Source organism: Schistocerca nitens, chromosome 5, assembly GCF_023898315.1.
Source record: "Schistocerca nitens isolate TAMUIC-IGC-003100 chromosome 5, iqSchNite1.1, whole genome shotgun sequence".
NCBI lineage: Eukaryota > Metazoa > Arthropoda > Insecta > Orthoptera > Acrididae > Schistocerca > Schistocerca nitens.
Genome location: NC_064618.1, coordinates 27,718,509 through 27,738,362, shown reverse-complemented (window position 1 = coordinate 27,738,362; position 19,854 = coordinate 27,718,509). Strand labels below are relative to the sequence as shown.

Genomic DNA, 19,854 nt, shown 5'->3' with positions numbered 1-19,854 from the left:
GGTTATTTCATATCATATTTTCTTCAGAAATTCTTGACTTTCAATATACTGTTGATTTTTGCTTGTCAAAGCCAACACAAAACCTTCTAACGGAAGCACAATATACATTACAGCATAAAATGTAACTGCTATATTATGGCAAAATGTCTTGTCATTATCACCATAACACAAAAGGAACACAAATGATGAGCTACATAGAATAAGGATTGTTTATGAGATTGCTACAGTAAGTGTAAGAAATAAGTACTTCCTACAATTTGCTGAAATAAGGACAGGAGATATGCTCAGAATATCCTTAAATGCATAAATTCTGAATAGTGTGGCACTACGATTAGTCTCTGTCATTCAGTGACGACGTTCACAACACAATAATAAATTGAAATTTATACTGCTACTACTACTACTACTACTACTACTACCACCACCACCACCACCACCACCACCACCACCACCACTTCACTTCTCAGACATCATTATTTTTTATGTATTCTCATTAATAACATAACACCACAACCATAATGGATGTATACATAAAAATAATACATCACATGATATAGAAACAGATATACTTCAGATATCTATCTTAATATACTGGAACAGGATACACAAAAATAGTTTTAAAAAATCAAACAATGGACAACAGAGTTCAGAAATTTATTTGGACCAGAACTGCTTCAGCACATGCAATACACCAAGCTCCCACTTATCCAAGTGCAGTTTATCCAGCTCGTGGATTATCGGTGCACAGTTTGTCTTGTGGATTACCTGTGCACAGTTCATCAATTTTTGAAGAAAATAAAAAAGCAACAAAGCCTGAACTATCCTGTTATAATTAGAATGAATATTTTTCTTCTAGAATACAAATTTCTGGTTGTGAAGACATAGGTTACAACAACATCTGTGAGTGGTTACACCTATGAATTGGGATTTTGGCATCTAAGTGGTCCAGGTAGTGTATTACACTTTTGTGACCTCGCTGCACAAATACCTGTAAGTTAGCTCGCTGAAAAAAGACAATTATAATTGAGTGACATCTGCACAAACAACTGAAAATAAAAATTTTATTTCTTATTTATTGTCATAAAAAGATTAGATACCATTCTCTTGGTTGTGCAACAAGGTGTGGCCACATAATACAGCAGCATCTCACAGAGTTGCACTGTGCACATCTCCCAGGGAGTTGCTGGCTACTCCACCTGAGATCTGAAGGCTCCGCAACAATGATTATGATTCCATGAAAGAGTTACTCAGTGAAAAAAGATTTTTTTAAACATGAAACAATGGAAATTCCAGGTGGGAATATCAACAACGTAGGAAATGACAGATTGCTACTTACCGTAAAGAAGACATGTCAAGTTGCAGACAGAAACAACTAAAAGATACTCACATGTAACTTTTGGTCACAGCCTTTATCAGTAAACACACACACACACAAAATCATTTCCAGCCCAAGATGCTGGAGCTGGTAGTTGTGTGTGCATGACGTGTTCTTGCTTGTGTATATTTGTGTGGGTGGGTGCCTCTTTAGTGACAAAAGCTGTGGCCAAAAGTGATATATGAGTATCTTTTAATTGTGCCTGTCTGCAACTTGACATGTCTTCTTTACGGTAAGAAGCAATCTATCCTTTCCTACACTGTTTTTTAAATATGATTATTGCTCAGTACTTCTGTCCAGTAAGATGTGTTAATACTACCTACTGATGAATAAATGAGTCTAATTTTCACAACAATTTCTTCCCTCAAGTGGATTGAAATATGTCCAGATATTTTCTCAATAAAGTTAAGAAAACGAAAAGGAATGCTCATAATGATGCACAGAGAACCATCATGTGCGAACAACGCATATTCGCTAGAGGAAGGGAACAAAGACCAGGCGATTGAAGAAACCATTATCTCACACACCAAGGCTCTGAAATGTATTTATCTGTTATCAGAGTATCAGGATAAAATTTGTTTGACTACACCAATGTTTTGATTCACTAGGAAATAAGAACTGCCATCAGCAGAAAGATAAGAGGAAAAGAGAAACAGAAAAAAAAAAAAACAGATGCAGTGAACTAAAAGGAAGTGATAGAAACCTGCAGTATGCTTTTAGTGTCATTTTGTAAATAATTTGTCAGTTTCTAGTGAGTAACATTTAAGTTACATTGTGGGCTTTAATATGTGGAATGTGGTAAACAGTAGATCCCAGTTAAAACATGCAAATTTTGGATTACCCATATTTTTCCACTATCCATGCAGGATTGTGGCAGACAAACCACTAGAAAGGGAGTCCATGCATTATATTTCCATGGAAGAGAGAAAGAAGAGAAGTATTTCCATTAAACAGGTCTGGAATCCACTAAATGCAGGAGGCAGCAACACAGTTAGCAGCGACTGTGTGGCATGGACTGGGCAGTTTTTTAGGCTAGGGTCTCAGGGAAACACAAAAAGGGTTTCAGTTTCAAAGGGTGCAGGTCGAGCACAGGAAGAATGTAGGTCCAGGAACCATTGGTGTAACAGTTGTAAGTTGCCATAGCTGTGTTGAGAAAGTACCAGAGCTCCAAACGCTAATAGAAAGCACTGATGCCAAATTTGTTGTACGCACTGAAAGATGGTTTAAGTCGGAGATAAGTTCAGCCAAAACCTAACAGTGTTCAGATAGGATAGGCTAAACACAGTTGGATGTGGCATGTTTGTTGGTGTTAGAAGTAGTTTATCTTGTAGTGAAATTGAAGTAGATGGTTCCTGTGAGTTAGTATGGGCAGAGGTCATTCTTGGCAACCAGAATAAAATAATAATTGGATCCTTTTACCAAGCTCCCAACTCAGATGATACAATTGCTGTAAAGTTCAAAGAAAACGGGTCTAATTTCAAACATATACCTGATTCATACAAATTTTATTGGCAGTGACTTCAATTTATCCTCAATATACTGATGAAAACACATGTTTAAAATCCAGAGGTATGCATGAAACACTGTCTGAAATTTAACTAAATGCAATCTCTTATAATTATTTCAAGCAGTTAGTTCATGAGCTCACTCGAATAGTAAATGGTTGTGAAAACACACTTGACCTCTTAGCAACAAATAATCCTGACCTAATAGTGAGCATAAAATGGTTCAAATGGCTCTGAGCACTGTGGGACTTAACATCTGAGGTCATCAGTCCCCTAGAACTACTTCAACCTAAATAACCTAAGGATGACACTCACATCCATGCCTGAGGCAGGGTTTGAACCTGCGACTGTAGCAGTTGCATGGTTCCGGACTGAAGCGCCTAGAATCGCTCGGCCACCGCAGCCAGCCAGTGAGCATCAAAATGGATACACATACAGTTGTTGTAGGAAGATTGAATATTGTAACTCTCAAATCTACCAAAAATAAACAAAAAATATAACTATTCAAAAATGCAGATAATAATTCCCTTACTGAGAGACAATCTCCACTCTTTCCAAATTATCAATGGAAGTGTACACCGGATTTGGGTTGAATTCAAACAAACAGTATCATCACCAACTGAGAGACTAATATCAAGTAAATTAACAAACAATGGAACTGATCCCTCCTGGTACACAAAATGAGTCAAAACTCTGTTGCAGAAACAACAAAAAAGACATGCCAAATTCAAATGAATGCAAAACATCAAAGACTGGCGATCTTCTGTAGAAGTTTGAAAGTTAGCACAGACTTCAATGCGAGACACTTATAATGGTTTCCACAATGAAACTTTGTCCCATAAACTAGTCGTATGTAAATTATATTGGTGGCAAGACACAGTCAGTGCTTCTCTGCATGACAGCAATAGAAATACAGTGTTTCCAAAGCAGAGTTACTAAACACAGCCTTACGAAATTCCTTCACCAAAGAAGATTAAGTAAATATTCCAGAATTTGAATCAAGAACAGCTACCAACATGAGTAACTTAAAAGCAAATAACCTTGGGTAGTGAAGCAACTTAAATCACTTAATAAAAGTAAGTCTTCCAGTCTAGACTATACCAATTAGATTCCTTTCAGAGTATGCAGTGCAATAGTTCCATACTTAACAATCATACACAACCACTCACTCGACAAAGATATGCACCCAAAGACTGGAAAGCTGCACAGGTCACACCAATATTCAAGAAAGGAAGTAGGAGTAATCCACTAAATTACACGCCCATATCATTAACATTGGTTTGCAGCATGATTTTGGAACATATATTGTGTTCTAACACTATGAGTTACCTCGAAGAGAACAGTCTATTGACACACAATCAACATGGATTTAAAAATCATTGTTCTTGTGAAATACAACTAGCTCTTTACACACACAAAGAGCTGAGTGTTATTGACAAAGGATTTCAATTTGATTTTGTATGTGTACATTTCCAGAAGGCTCCTGACACTGTACCTCAATTGCACGCTTATGTGTTATTGTCTCAGTTATGCGACTGAATTCATGATTTCCTGTCAGAGAGATCACAGTTCTTAGTAACTGAGGGAAAGTCATCGAATAAAACAGAACTGATATCTGGCATTCTCCAAGGTAGTGGTATAAGCCCTCTGCTGTCCTTTATCCATATAAATGAGTTAGGAGACAATCTGAGCAGCTGTCATAGGTTGTTCCCAGATGATGCTGTTGTTTATCATCTAGTTAAGTCATCAGAAGATCAAAACAAATTGCAGAACTATTTAGAAAATATATCTGTACAGTGCGAAAATTGGCAACTGACCCTAAATAATGAAAAGTGTGAGGGCGTCCACTTGAGTGCTAAAAGGGATCCATTAAACTACAGTTACATGATAGATTAGTCACATCTAAAGGCTGTAAATTCAACTAAATATCTAGAAATAACAGTTACGAACAATTTAAACTAGAAAGAACACATAAAAAAGGTTGTGTGGAAAGTGAACCAAAGACTGCCATTTATTGGCAGACCACTTGGAAGATGTAACAGATGTACTTAAGAGACTGCCTACAGTACACTTATCCGTCCTCGTTGGGGGATACAGCTGTGCGGTGTGGGATCCTTACCAGATAGGATTAAAGGAGTATACCAAGGAAACTGAAAGAAGAGCAGCACATTCTGTATTGTTGAGAAATAGGCGAGAGAGTGTCATTGACATGATACAGGATTGGGGTGGACGTCATTGAATCAAAGGCATTTTACGTTGCGGCAGAATCATCTCACGAAATTTCAATCCCCAACTTTCTCCTCCAAATGCGATATTTTGTTGATGTCTACCTACAAAGGGAGAAATGATCATCATAAAAAAAAAATATGGGAAATCAGAGCTCGCACACAAAGATATGCATGTTCCTTTTTTTTCACGCATTGTTCAAGATTGGAATAATAGTCAATTATTGTAAAGGTAGTTCAGTGAACCCTCTGCCAGGCACTTGAGTGTGATTTGCAGAGTATCCACGTAGATGTAGGTGTAGATGTAGATGAATGAATAATAAGGTTCTGGGGAGAGCAGAAGAGGAAAGTGAAGATGGCGGCCAAGTCAAAAGTGTATCATGTGTCTCCACGAAAAAAACGTATATTTCAATAGTAAAAGGGAAACGTGTGCAAGTCTAAGAATGAAATACTGAAGCTGAACAAATGGATATCCAGTACAGTTTACAAATGACGCTCAAAAGGTGGAAATAAGTAAACTACAATCTGAAAAATGTGAGACGCTAATGAAGAAAGAAGACTCAGTCTCGGGAACATGGAAGATAATGACTGAAGGAAATTGTACTCAGAAGGTAAAGCATCTGAAAGACAGTGAATATTTAGTGCAAAAAAACTCTTTTGATGTGCTTTCTGCCGCGGATTCAGTGAACACGTCGAAAATGGTTGAAAAGCTGGAAAACAATGTAGGCAAACCACTGCTTGTTGTAAGTAGGTCAAACAGTGAAAATACTGCATCAGGATTAGATTAGATTAGATTTACTTTCATTCCAATTGATCCGTAGTGAGGAGGTCCTCCAGGATGTGGAACATGTCAGAAAAACAACAATACATGACAAATATTTACAATTAAAACAAATAAGCTAATGTACCATTCCACAGGTCCCAAGTGGAATGATCGTCATTTTTTAATGAACACTAAGAGTAATTTTACAAATACTAATGCACTGAATTTAAAATAAAAAAGTTTTTTATTTATTTATAAGGTAATACAACTACTGTAATACTTATTTACAATGAACACATTACTGCACTGAAATGGTGCAGAAGTTAGATTATACTAACACACACACACACACACACACACACACACACACACACACAAATTTTCAATGAACACATTACTGCACTGAAATTGTGCAGAAGTTATGTTGTACTTATATACAAATCAGTTGGTTTTACTAAGAAATTCATCAATGGAGTAGAAGGAGTTGGCCACCAATAAATCCTTTAGGCTTCTCTTAAACTGAATTTCATTGGTTGTTAAGATTTTTATGGCTGCTGGCAAGTTATTGAAAATGTGTGTTCCTGAATAATGCACACCTTTTTGTACAAGACTAAGTGACTTTAAATCCTTGTGAAGATTATTCTTATTTCTAGTATTGATTCCATGAATTGAGCTGTTGGTTTGAAAAAGTGATATATTTTTAATGACAAATTTCATTAAGGAATAAATATATTGGGAAGCAGTAGTTAGTATCCCTAGTTCCCTAAACAGGCTTCTGCAGGATGTTCTTGAGTTCACACCACATATAACTCTCACTGCACGTTTTTGTGCCCGGAAAACTTTAGCTTGGCTTGATGAATTACCCCAAAAAATAATCCCATATGACATTATGGAATGAAAGTAAGCATAGTATGCCAGCTTTTTCATTTTTATATCCCCTATGTCTGACAAAATTCGCATTGCAAACAGAGATTTGTTAAGACGCTTCAGCAGTTCTGTGGTGTGCTCCTCCCAGTTAAATTTATTATCAAGCTGTAATCCCAAGAATTTAACACTGTCCACTTCTTCTATCTTCTTGTCATCGTATGTTAGACATATACTCTTGGGACACCCCTTACAAGTTCTGAACTGCATGTAGTGTGTTTTTTCAAAGTTTAGTGACAAAGAATTGGCTAGGAACCAGTGATTAATGTCCACAAATATTTTATTGGCTGATTTTTCTAAGACTACATTTGACTTGCTATTTATTGCAATGTTTGTATCATCGGCAAACAAAACAAACTTGGCATCTGGTAATGTTACTGATGAAAGGTCATTGATATACACAAGAAAAAGTAAGGGCCCCAAAATGGAACCTTGTGGGACCCCACATGTAATTAGTTCCCAGTTGGATGAGGCCTGATAGCTTGATACATGTCTCTTTCCTAATAACACCCTTTGTTTCCTGCCAGAGATATAAGATTTGAACCATTTTGCAGCATTTCCTGTTATACTATAATATTCTAGTTTACTTAAAAGGATATTGTGATTTACACAGTCAAATGCCTTTGACAGATCACAAAATATACCAGTTGCCTGCAATTTTTTGTCTAATGAATTAAGCACATTTTCACTGTAAGTGTAGATAGCCTTCTCAATATCAGAACCTTTTAGAAATCCAAACTGTGACTTTGACAATATGTTATTTGAGATAAGATGGTTATAAAGACGACTGTACATTACTTTTTCGAAAATTTTTGAGAATGCTGGCAACAGTGAAATTGGACGGAAATTTGATGCTATTTCTTTATCTCCCTTCTTAAACAGTGGCTTAACTTCAGCATATTTCAGCCATTCAGGAAATATTCCACTAATAAACGACTGGTTACACAGATAGCTTAATATGTTACTTAGCTCAGAATCACATTCTTTAATTAACTTTGTTGATATTTCATCATACCCACTAGATGTTTTTGATTTTAAAGATTTTATGATGGACATTATTTCTGTTGGGGTAGTGAGGGTCAAATTCATATTAAGGAAGTTACTTGAAATGTCTGGTCTAAGGTAATCCATAGCAGCATCTACCGAACCTGACAACCCCATCTTGTCAGTAACAGTTATAAAATGTTTGTTAAAAAGTTCTGCAACACTATACACATCTGTCACCAATGTATCATTTACTCTTAATGCTATTTGTTCCTCTTCATGCCTGGTTCTACCGGTCTCCTCCTTCACTATATCCCATATTGTCTTTATTTTGTTATCTGATATGACTATCTTTTCCTTGTAATATATTTGCTTTGACATCCGTATTACAGTCTTTAATATTTTGCAGTATTTCTTATAATGTGCTATAGCATCAACATTGGAAATGTTTCGGAGTGACAGATACAGTTTTCTTTTTGTTTTACAAGATACCCCTATTCCTCGAGTAATCCATGGCTTCTTTGTAGACTTTGCTCTAACCTTGGTAAGTTTTGGGGGAAAGCAGTGTTCGAATAAGGTAAGCACTTTATTAGCAAAAATGTTATATTTTTCATTCATGCCATGAACGCTGTAAACATCAGTCCAGTGAATGTCTCTGAGGAGTGTCCTAAAATAATCAATTTTTGGCTTACTGATTACCCTTTTGAGCTCAGATTTAACAGATTTTATATCCTGTTCAGTATTAACATTTAACAGAAGGAACTGCATGTCATGGTCTGAGAGGCCATTGACTATTGGTTTTGTAATATAATTTTGTTCATTGGACTTTTCTATAAAGATATTATCAATGGCTGTTTGTGAGCAAGTGGCTATCCTAGTGGGGAACTTTACTGTGGGAATTAAGTTGAATGATAGTGTTACTAACTCAAACAAGTTCTTATTGGGAGAGTCTTTAAGGAAATCTACATTGAAATCACCAGCAACCACTATTTCTTTGTTTTTGGTTGTTAAATGGGCCAGTACAGCTTCAAGGTGGTTGACAAACAGATTAAAGTTACCTGCAGGTGCTCGATATACACTTAATATTATGAAGGATTTTTTGTGAAATTCTAATTCTGTTGCACATGCTTCCATATGCTGTTCTAGGCAAAATTTATGAATGTCTATGTTCTTAAATTTATGACAGTTCCTGATGAATGTGGCAACTCCTCCTTTCTCCATTTCTGATCTACAAAAGTGAGATGCTAACCTAAACCCTGTAACACTTAAAAGTTCTATACCAGTGGTCACATGATGTTCAGAGAGGCAGATTATGTCAGCTGGGTTTGAAGACTCTAATTCATCTATGCAGATAGTTAATTCATTAATTTTATTTCTCAGTCCTCGAATATTTTGATGCAATAAAGATAGCTGACATTTCTCATTGACTGAGTTAAGATTGGGTGGAGTTAAAATATCTGCTGACAGTTGAAAATTCTTAACCAATGGCTGTTTATGCTGATGTAATAAGCTGGAATTATATTTTTTGATTTCTTTCTCAAACAGAAGATTTGTCTCAGTTCTAACCTCTCTTAAAATTTGCTTTCTTTCTGTCCTCCCTACCCTAAAAAAGGGTCTTTTCTGAATCCTATAACCACTGGTATTTTACCACTCATGATAGTGCCTCCTCCCTTTAACTTTCCTGCTATTTCCCCAGCCAATTTACCCTTCCCCTTCCTGTTGAGGTGAAGGCCATGCCTAGTATAATCCCACCTACTGAGAGAATCAACAGGAACCACACCAATGTGTGACCCCGCACCCGACATGAGCAGCCGTTCCAGCTCCAAATTAACTCTCTTGACAGAAGAGTTCAAATGAGGTCGGTCATGGCGCCCAAGAACAGATACAAACTCAACACTAGTATGCTTCGATGCTGACGCAATCTTCGCCAGGTCACACTCTATACTGTACCCAGGATCTCTGTCAATACTGTTACCTGCCCCACCCACTATAACCACGGTGTCTTCCTTAGTGAAATCTTTGCAAAGTGATCCTAAATCCTCTGTCACCTGCTCCAGACCAGCACTAGGTTTAAAAAAATTGGTGACCTGGTATTCTGATCCTAGTTCATCCTGCAAAAGTTGGCCAACACCTCTTCCATGGGAACTACCTAACAACAACACTTTCTTTCTCTTTACTGATTTCCCTACATTCTTACTTTTCAATTTGCTGCTGAAAGTTTGTTGTGCCCTGTCTACACCTGCAACTGCTTGAGGCTCACCAGCTTCTAACTGAAGCAACAGGTCAAATCTATTTTCCACATTCACCATAAAGCTGTCAGACAAAGTTCTAGGCCTGTTCCTCCTGTTGCCTGTTGCCACTTCCCACCTCTCTTTACCCTTCTCCCTCCTTAACCTGTCAAGATCTCCCCTGGCCTTGTCTAACTCAGCTTGAAGGGCGGCAATTTTCCCCTCCTGTTCTAGTATCTTCCTATCTCTACTACAAATCCTACAAAACCACTGATGAGTCTCATTTACTTCCCCTATTCCCACGCCACTACAGTCACCCACATGGAAAAAACTACAGCACCCATCACACCAAAGCCCCGACCTAACAATTCTACGGCAAGTCAAGCACTTTTCACTCATGATAAACGTAATAGTTTATTAAGAATAAGTCAGTTAAATTACAGATAAAAACGAAAATATGGTTACACAAATTTGGCCTATACGCAACTGTTTACGCAACTGTGTGTAAACAAAAACAAAAGTGCAAAGTTTCTGAAACAACAACTTAAACTTTACGCTACTTTCCGGAAATGCTAGTTAAATAATGAAGAGGTACGCTAAGTTAAATTGCTGGAGAGAGCAAGGAACAACTAAACGAAATTCTATAGATTTGCTTCAGCAGAACGTAAACAGAAAATACGACTGTACGGTCTTTTCGTGTTTTCTGCTATCAGGAGATACTCTAAAAACTCTGAAAATAAGTGTGCACACCTACACTACCACAGACTTCAATGCAACAAAGGAAACTATGTTAAAAAACGCATCTCCAGTGAAACTGGAAACTGTAGTACATTTAGAATATGTGCGGCAAAAAAAAAAAAAAAAAAAACACTAGTCAGGTGAGAAGAAGAACCTTAAATCCTTTGGTTACAAAAAGTGTGAAAAACAAAACAATCTGTGTGTTAGGTGATAGTCGCGGCCGTGAAATTTCTGCAATGTTGATGAGAAGATGTACCGTATTTACTCGAATCTAAGCCGCACTTTTTTTCCGGTTTTTGTAATCCAAAAAACCGCCTGCGGCTTAGAATCGAGTGCAAAGTAAGCGGAAGTTCTGAAATATGTTGGTAGGTGCCGCCACAACTAACTTCTGCCGTCGAATTATGTAGCGCTACACAGGCATGCTTTACAGGCACAAAGGCGCCAACACCTCTGCGTCCGTAAATAAATTTTTTTTAAAAAAAAGGTGGGAGACGAGCTTTTTTCTCCGCCCCGAATTTCGACCACTTCATTTTCATACATTATCCAACGAAATAAATACAAATTCCGTATTGTTCATCTTCGAATGTAGCAGCTTTTCAATGTACTACGAAAATCCGACTGGCAAGACCGTTTGCGATGTTAATCAGTATGGCCAATTCTACGTTCTGATTTTTTTTCTACCTGTGAGAAGAGATGGTTGCTAATGGGAACTTTTGTGAATTCTGAATCACATGCAGTATTCTCTTCACCATAAAAATAATACGAATATAAACATTTTGCCATGTATTCTTTCGTGTTTGCTGCTATCTCATTTAAATCCTGTCTGCCTAATAAACTACGAAACTAGAGTGAGACAACACAAACGCGGAAGTATACACATATGTCATGTTCATATTCGTATTATTCTTATGCCTAATAGTGATACAGTCAGAAATGAAGCACGGCATTTGACTAGATTTTTAAATCTAAGACGACTCTAATTTCTGTGCAGAAAATAATGTACTAAAGAGGCGTCTGCAAAGATTTTCAAACGGAGAAAAATTTTCGATAAACTCTCGTTCAGAACATCTTCTATCATACTCAGTTTATTATTTGGTTCTTGTTGATCATTATCAAAGAAAGCAGCAGTGTAAATAACAACAAATAGCAGTCTCTTGCCATTGTTTCGCTACTGAGACAATTACTCTCTCTTTTTTTTTATTGTAAGCGGCGGTAGCACGCACAAAAGCAAACCATGCCGCGAGCGGCGACAGGTCGTGAACATTCATTATCGGAATGCGACAAACAATGCATGACACAGTACAGTAATGCATTTTCAGCTTAGAGTGACGAAAACACCTATAACAAAGAGAACGGCAATTATCAGATCAAAGAAAAATAAGCAATCAATTCAAACCAGACGAAGCACGTGAAAAACGAAGAGTACCCGCATAAATAAGGACGGAGCGCCTGACGCATAGCAATGGCTACCTGGTAAAGCTTAACTGCTAAGCTTACGGCTCGAACCAAATTACTGTAGCTGTATCGTCATTCATTCGACCTGAATTCTGTCTCATATTACAATGGACCAACTTTGTTTCGATTTGGAGGTGCGGCCTAAAACTTTTCTCTCCCCTTGAATTTCGAGTCTCAAATTTCAGCTGCGGCTTAGATTCGGGAAATTATTTTTTCCTTTATTTCGAGTCTCATTTTTCAGGTGCGGCTTAGATTCGAGTAAATACGGTAGTTTCAAGGCATCTGGTTTCATAAAGCCAGGGGCTCCATTGAGTGAAATAATGGACCTAATAACATCAACTGACGTAGCTAGTTTGAATAAAGACGATTTCGCCGAGTTAATAGGAGGATCAAACGACATCTATAGAAACAAGACATACAAGGTTATTACAGAAATGAGGAAATGTTTAAATAATTTAACCCACACAAATGTACTCATTGTGAACATCTTACATCATCATGATTTACCACCCTGGTCATGTGCGAACTGCGAAATTAATATTGCAAACGAGTGTATCACTGAAATATGCACTAACTTTAAGAATGTCGATATTGTAGACATAAACAGATTGGAGTGAAGGTTCCATGCAGTCCATGGACTTCATTTAAATATGCCAGGAAAGAAATTATTAGCTGCAAAAATATGTACTCGAATTTTGAAGAAGAGTGAAGAAAAAAGTATAAGTGACAAACAAACGGAGATTTAGAAGTGCTTTAGACGAGTTACAAGCTGTGCCATGGCCAAACGGAAATTACCAAGTGGTTTAAACCGATTAGGTGAGGAACAAACAATCAAGTCGTCAGCCATACAAAAAATATGAAATAGTTTAAGCCCAAGAGGACAGATGTGGATGAAGCAAAACTTGTACAAACTCCAAAAGTTAACTCACCTGCTGACTGCCACCAGCAATCAGAAGCCACACACAAGAAAGATACCAAAAAAAATTTAGGGTAAGTGCCGTATTAGAAATGCCATTAGATAAAGAATCAGAAACTGTTTCAACTAAAGTTACTAAATACCCAGATTTTGCTATCCTACACCATAACGTTCAGTCACTCACAAATAAAATTTCCATGTTGGAAGCACTACTCCAGTATGCACTAAATTTAGACATAATTTGCATTACTGAACATTGGCTATGAAATGATGAAGTAAAATTAACCTCAATCTCAGGATATAGATTAGCAAGTCATTTTAGCTCAGAGTTTTCAAAACATGGTGGCTCCGCTATCTTTGTGAAAGAACAAATAAAGTTCTGTGAAGTCAGTAAAAGTTATATTGACCCAATTGAAAAAGACTTTGAACTTTCCATTATTAAACTGCCAGAGCTTAATTTCATAGTTATTAACATACATAGAGCACCAAGTGGAACCCTGCCAGTCTTCATGAATAAACTAGAGGTTCTGCTGAACAGGATCAGTGCACTAAATATGAAGACAGTGCTTTGTGGGAATTTCAATATTGATTTTTCAAAAGACAGCAGCACCAGAGATGCTTTGATAAATATGACCAACACATTCAATATGATCCCCACAATACACCGGCCGACAAGATTAACAGAATGCACAAATTCCATTATTGACCAAATATTCATCTCAGAAACAAATTACAGTTTCACAAGCAGAGTACTGAGCATGGGTTACAGTGATCATGAGGCACAGCTGCTGTGTATAGAAATGCCAACAAGTAGTAGTAGTAGTAGTAGTAGTAGTAGTAGTAGTAGTAGTTCTGAAAAAGTAGTTGAAAAAAGAACCTTTTCTGAAGATAGCATTAGAATTTTTAATCTCTTACTGGCGAAGAAAAACTGGGAAATCACCGCCACTCAGAACAATGTTAATAGCATGTAGATGAGTTTTCAGAGCATCTTTCTTCACTATTTCAATGCAGCATTTCCAAAAGTAGTAAAAGCAGTAAAATCTAACAATAATAGGCCCTAAGCAATGGGTAACTAAAGGCACAAAAATTTCCAGTGAGAGAAACAGATTTCTGCAGTACTGTTGTAAGAAATATAGAGTAACCCAAGAATTCTCAGATTATTCAAAAGCCTACAAAACTATCTATGGTAGAGTAGTCAAAGAGGCAAAAATTATGTGGAATAACAATTTGATAAGAAACTCATCTAACAAAATGAGATCCACGTGGAGAGTTATAAAGAAAGAAACTTGTAGTTCAGCCCCAAAGAAAAAGAATGTATCATTAATGTGGTGTCACCGCTAGACACCACACTTGCTAGGTGGTAACTTAAATCGGCCGCGGTCCTGTAGTACATGTCGGACCCGCGTGTCGCCACTGTGTATTCGCAAACGTAGCGCCACCACATGGCAGGTCACAAGACACGGACATGACCTCGCCCCAGTTGTACGGACGACATAGCTTGCGACAAGACGTATCACGTCTTCCTCTCATTTGCCGAGAGACAGATTAAATAGCCTTCAGCTAGTCCATCGCTTCTACCTAGCAAGGCGCCATGTGTATCATTGCTAATTGCTTACTACTATGCAAGAGATGTATTTCAACAAGAAGAACATCATTAAAAGTTAAGTAATCTACCCAATACGTTCTTTTCTTTATAGTTTTTCATCCAGTCTCCTGTTTCAGAATTTACGCCCGTCTGCGTTAGTTTCGCGTGCACCTAGCCACTCATTGTGTCGAGACCTTAGGGAATCGACACAACAATATTTTGGCGCCGAGGAGTGGTGCCGCGCCCACGTTGCAGTCTTTGTGTTATATTTGCTCTAATTTGCTTGTGTCATGGCTTCGCCGCATTCTCCAGATGTACTGTCCGAATTTTTTCGCTTGCAGAATCAGCAGACGCAGGCGTTATTGGAAGCCCTTGGACAGCTCGTCCAGGGTCAACGTGCGCTGCAAACCGATGCGGCGGCAGCCGCTTCTTCGCTACCGCAGCCACATAACGCTGTCGCACCGCCATTTAGGCCCTTCGAGGCCACAACCGAAAGCTGGACTGAGTGGGCCGATCAGTTCAACTTCCACCTCACTGCTTATGGAATTCAAGGTAAAGAGCGGCAGCCGTTTTTGCTTTCTTGTGTCGGTGTGTCTACCTACCGGGTGATAGTGAAATTGTTTCCCCGACGCGACGTAGCAACTCTGACCTACGAGGAAATTTTGTCGGCTTTAGATGCCTATTTCAAAGAAACAGTAAATGTAGTTGCCAAACGGTATACGTTTTTTCGTACAAAACGTACGGCCGGTCAGACTAATAGGGAGTGGGTAGCAACTTTGCAAGGACTTACTAGAGACTGTGCGTTTGCCTGTGAATGTGGCCTCCCATATTCAGATACTATGGTGCGTGATGCAATTGCACAGAACGTTTCTGATGTTCGCATAAGGGAACAGATTTTGAAACTAGTTAATCCCTCCCTGCAACAAGTGATAGACATATTGGACAGGCAAGACACACTTGACTTTGCTCAGGAATCATTTGAAACTTCGCCAGCAGTGTGTCACGTTAATCGGCCCGCCCGGCCCGCTGCACGGGACGCTAAGCGGCCCTCGCGACCGACTTCGCTGCGGCCGCCTAGCTTGCAACCACGTGCGCCGCGTAAGCAAGCGAATGCAGTGAAATCTTGCCCGCGGTGTGCAACTAGACATTCGCGTGAAAATTGCCCGTCACGCCAAGCTATTTGCTTTTACTGTCACAAGAAAGGACATGTACAAAGTGTTTGCCAGAAAAAGTTAAGATCAGACGATCACACAAATTCCAGGCCCTTTGCTTCGCGCCGGAATCGAACCCAGGACAATCAGGCTCGTGGACCTTTGCCCATGGACATCCATGTAGTTCATTCCCACCCGTCCAGTGACACTTTAGCTAACAGTGACTGTGTTCGTCCCACCCAAAGTGTGTGTCGACGTCGCCGGAAATCCCGTAAAGTTGCCAGTGCTTCTGGACCTGTATCAGTTCAAATTGCACGAGACAGTCGCTCTTGTCGTCAACAAGACAATAAACTTTTTGTGGACTTAGACTTTGCAGGAAAAGTGATCCCATTCCAGCTCGATACCGGAGCTGCTGTTTCATTGCTCAATCACGACACGTACAAACAACTGGGCGCCCCGCCATTGCGTGCCGCAAATGTTAAGTTAACTAGTTACTCAGGACAGCATATACCTGTGTTAGGACAGTGCAGCCTTATTGCCACATACAAGGGACAGACAAAACTTGTGTCATTTTATGTTCTTCGTTCCTCTAGTGCAGTGAACTTGTTTGGTTTAGATTTGTTTCAATTGTTTAATATGTCTATTGTAAATCAGGTCCTATCAGTGAATCAGACTGTGCCTTCCGCCAGTGTTTCTAGTCTTTGTGAAGAATTTGCAGACATTTTTGCACCGGGCCTTGGTTGCGCTAAGAACTATGAAGCGCATTTGGAACTGAAAGACAACGCGCAACCGAAATTTTTCAGAGCGCGCAATGTTCCCCACGCATTGCGTGATGAGGTCGCAAGAACATTGCACGATTTAGAATCTCAAGGTGTAATTGAACGTGTGCAGGCTTCTCTCTGGGCCTCACCCTTAGTACTTTTGCCAAAACCTTCCGGAAAATTGAGACTTTGTGTGGACTTCAAGGCAACTGTGAATCCACAACTTGTGACTGCTACTTTTCCTTTGCCCCGCCCGGAAGATCTTTTTGACAAACTGTGCCCGGGAAAATATTTTTCAAAATTGGACCTAGCAGATGCGTACTTGCAAATACCTGTGGACGAAGAATCCCAGCGCGTCTTAGTGGTCAACACGCATCTTGGCTTGTATCGCTTCAAACGACTGCCTACAGAGTGTGCTGGGTAAGGTAAATTATTATCATCGATTTGTGCGCAATGCTTCTTCCATTTCAGCTCCGCTTCATCGCTTACGCCGTAAAGGTGTTCCGTTCGTCTGGACGACGGAATGCGAACGCGCCTTTCGCCAGTTGAAATCGGCGTTACTTTCACATACTTGCCTTACGCCATTCGATCCCCGAAAACCCCTTTTGTTGATGGTAGATGCATCGGATTTCGGGATCGGTGCTGTGCTTGCGCACAAGGATGGCTCGCATGATCGCCCTATTGCCTTTGCGTCCAAATTGCTCTCATCTGCGCAAAGAAATTATTCCCAAATAGAGAAGGAAGCTTTGGCTCTTGTGTTTGGTGTAACAAAGTTTCACGATTTCTTGTATGGTCGTCACTTTACCATCATCACGGACCACAAACCGTTGACATCGCTTTTTCATCCGAACAAGCCTGTACCTCCACGTACAGCGCAGAAATTCATTCGCTGGTCACTTTTTCTCTCGCAGTACCGCTACGATATCTTGTATCGGTCCACTGCTAAGCACGGCAACGCTGATGCGTTGTCCCGTTTGCCTGTTGCTGAGGATAAAGCATCTCAATCAGCTGCGCCTCTGTCGTCGCCTGGGTTCTGCCGCTCCCCGTCTGCTTTCAGCGACGGAGCCGTCAGGTCAGCGCCCTGGGGACCCATCTACTGGCTCGCCTCATCCCCAGGTGTTACCGACGATGCCTTCCATTTTGCCTCATGGCGTCGCGCCGCCGCAGCCGCCGCCGGCGCCGCCAGCAGCGGACGCTTCGCTGCAGCCGCCTCGCGCCTCCCTGGGTCACGCGCCGCCGCTTGCTTCCCGTGACCAGCCGTCCTCCGCCATGGACCTCTTGCCCGCTCCGGACCAGAAGTCGTCTTCGCCCGTCGGGTGCTCCGACCACATGGAGGTCGACCCCGCGGCTCCTCTTATATCATTCCGTGCGCAAACACCTCATGTTGACGTGCACCCTGGACTAGGTTTGCAGGCGTTTCCTAGCTCCCCTCGGACCGAATGGCCGGGTGCGGGTGGCACAGCCTCGCCTGTTGTTAGGCTCCCCACCTCATCGCATACGTCAACATGGGGTCCTCCCCACGGCGGGCGGAAGCCTTATCTCACGACCGTTCGCCGATTTGCGGGGGAGGAATGTGGTGTCACCGCTAGACACCACACTTGCTAGGTGGTAACTTAAATCGGCCGCGGTCCTGTAGTACATGTCGGACCCGCGTGTCGCCACTGTGTATTCGCAAACGTAGCGCCACCACATGGCAGGTCACAAGACACGGACATGACCTCGCCCCAGTTGTACGGACGACATAGCTTGCGACAAGACGTATCACGTCTTCCTCTCATTTGCCGAGAGACAGATTAAATAGCCTTCAGCTAGTCCATCGCTTCTACCTAGCAAGGCGCCATGTGTATCATTGCTAATTGCTTACTACTATGCAAGAGATGTATTTCAACAAGAAGAACATCATTAAAAGTTAAGTAATCTACCCAATACGTTCTTTTCTTTATAGTTTTTCATCCAGTCTCCTGTTTCAGAATTTACGCCCGTCTGCGTTAGTTTCGCGTGCACCTAGCCACTCATTGTGTCGAGACCTTAGGGAATCGACACAACAATTAACACTAGAAGGCTCAAAAGACACAGATCCAAATTCAGTTGTGGAAAAATTCAGTGAATACTTCACTTCACTAGCTGAAGACCTCATTCAAGTACAGTCAAGGACCAGTCCCAAGTTTCTCCAGCAAGTCAGTGCTCTCGACTGCTTCTATGTATGTTTATGAAACAAACCTCAATGAAATTATAAGTAAAATTAAATCATTAAGCAATAAAATATCAAGTGGTCTTGATGAAGTACCTGATTTCATATTAAAAGCATGTGCTCACCACATAGCAAACCCCCTGGCAAAAATTTTCAACCTCTCTTTAAAAACTGGTTTATTTCCAGATATTTTTAAAATAGCAAAAGTTTCACCACTGCTAAAAAAAGGTTCTTCTGAAAAAAATATCAAACTACCGACCCATGTCACAGTTAAGTTCCTTCTCAAAAATTCTAGAAAAACTCTTCTGTGGCAGGCTTTTAAGTTTATGCACTTCTTACAGTACAACAACATGGTTTTAGAAAGTCTAAATCTACACAGACAGCAATTTTCGAATACTTAGACTGCATTTTAAAATCCCTTGATCAACATAAATTAGCTGCAGGTATTTTTCCAGATCTATCAAAAGCCTTTGACGTCCTGTACCATAACATTCTGCTTGAAAATTTAGTAAGACAAGCAGTAAGAGGTGTAGCACGTAGCTGGTTGTGTTCATACCTAAAAAACCGCAGGCAGAGAGTATCACTTCAGTATGAATTCAACAAAATTAATAAAACAAGAAACAACTCCTTTCTTTCTAGCGAATTACCAATAAAATATGGTGTACCACAGGGCTCAATCTTAGGTCCACTACTCTTCTTGATTTATGTGGACGACTTAGTTGAATATATGAGTCCCACAAAAACTATCCTGTTTGCCAATGACACCAGCATATTGCTCACTGGATCCAGTCCAGAAACTTTGCAGCCCACAGCAGAAAGTCCTAGGAAAAGACTTTCTGGGTGGTTCACAAAAAAACAAACTCATTATAAATATCGGAAAAAACTGTGTGTGTCGATTTTCATTTAACTTCGCCAACTAATCAAGTGTCTATTCAAGCACAATTAAAAAATGATCCACTAGGAAATGTATGTGCCACAAAATTTTTGTGTCTATGGGTTCAGCAAGACTTAAAGTGGGACACACATATAAATAACTTGTCTAGAAAAGTATCA

The 19,854-nt window shown here is 39.8% G+C and overlaps 1 protein-coding gene across 4 annotated transcripts in view; it reads right to left on the bottom strand.

Annotated features, from left to right (window-relative positions):
• LOC126260206 (peroxisomal acyl-coenzyme A oxidase 3-like) overlaps positions 1-19,854 on the bottom strand; it is a 176,988-nt gene that overhangs the window by 65,249 nt on the left and 91,885 nt on the right. The window lies entirely within an intron of this gene.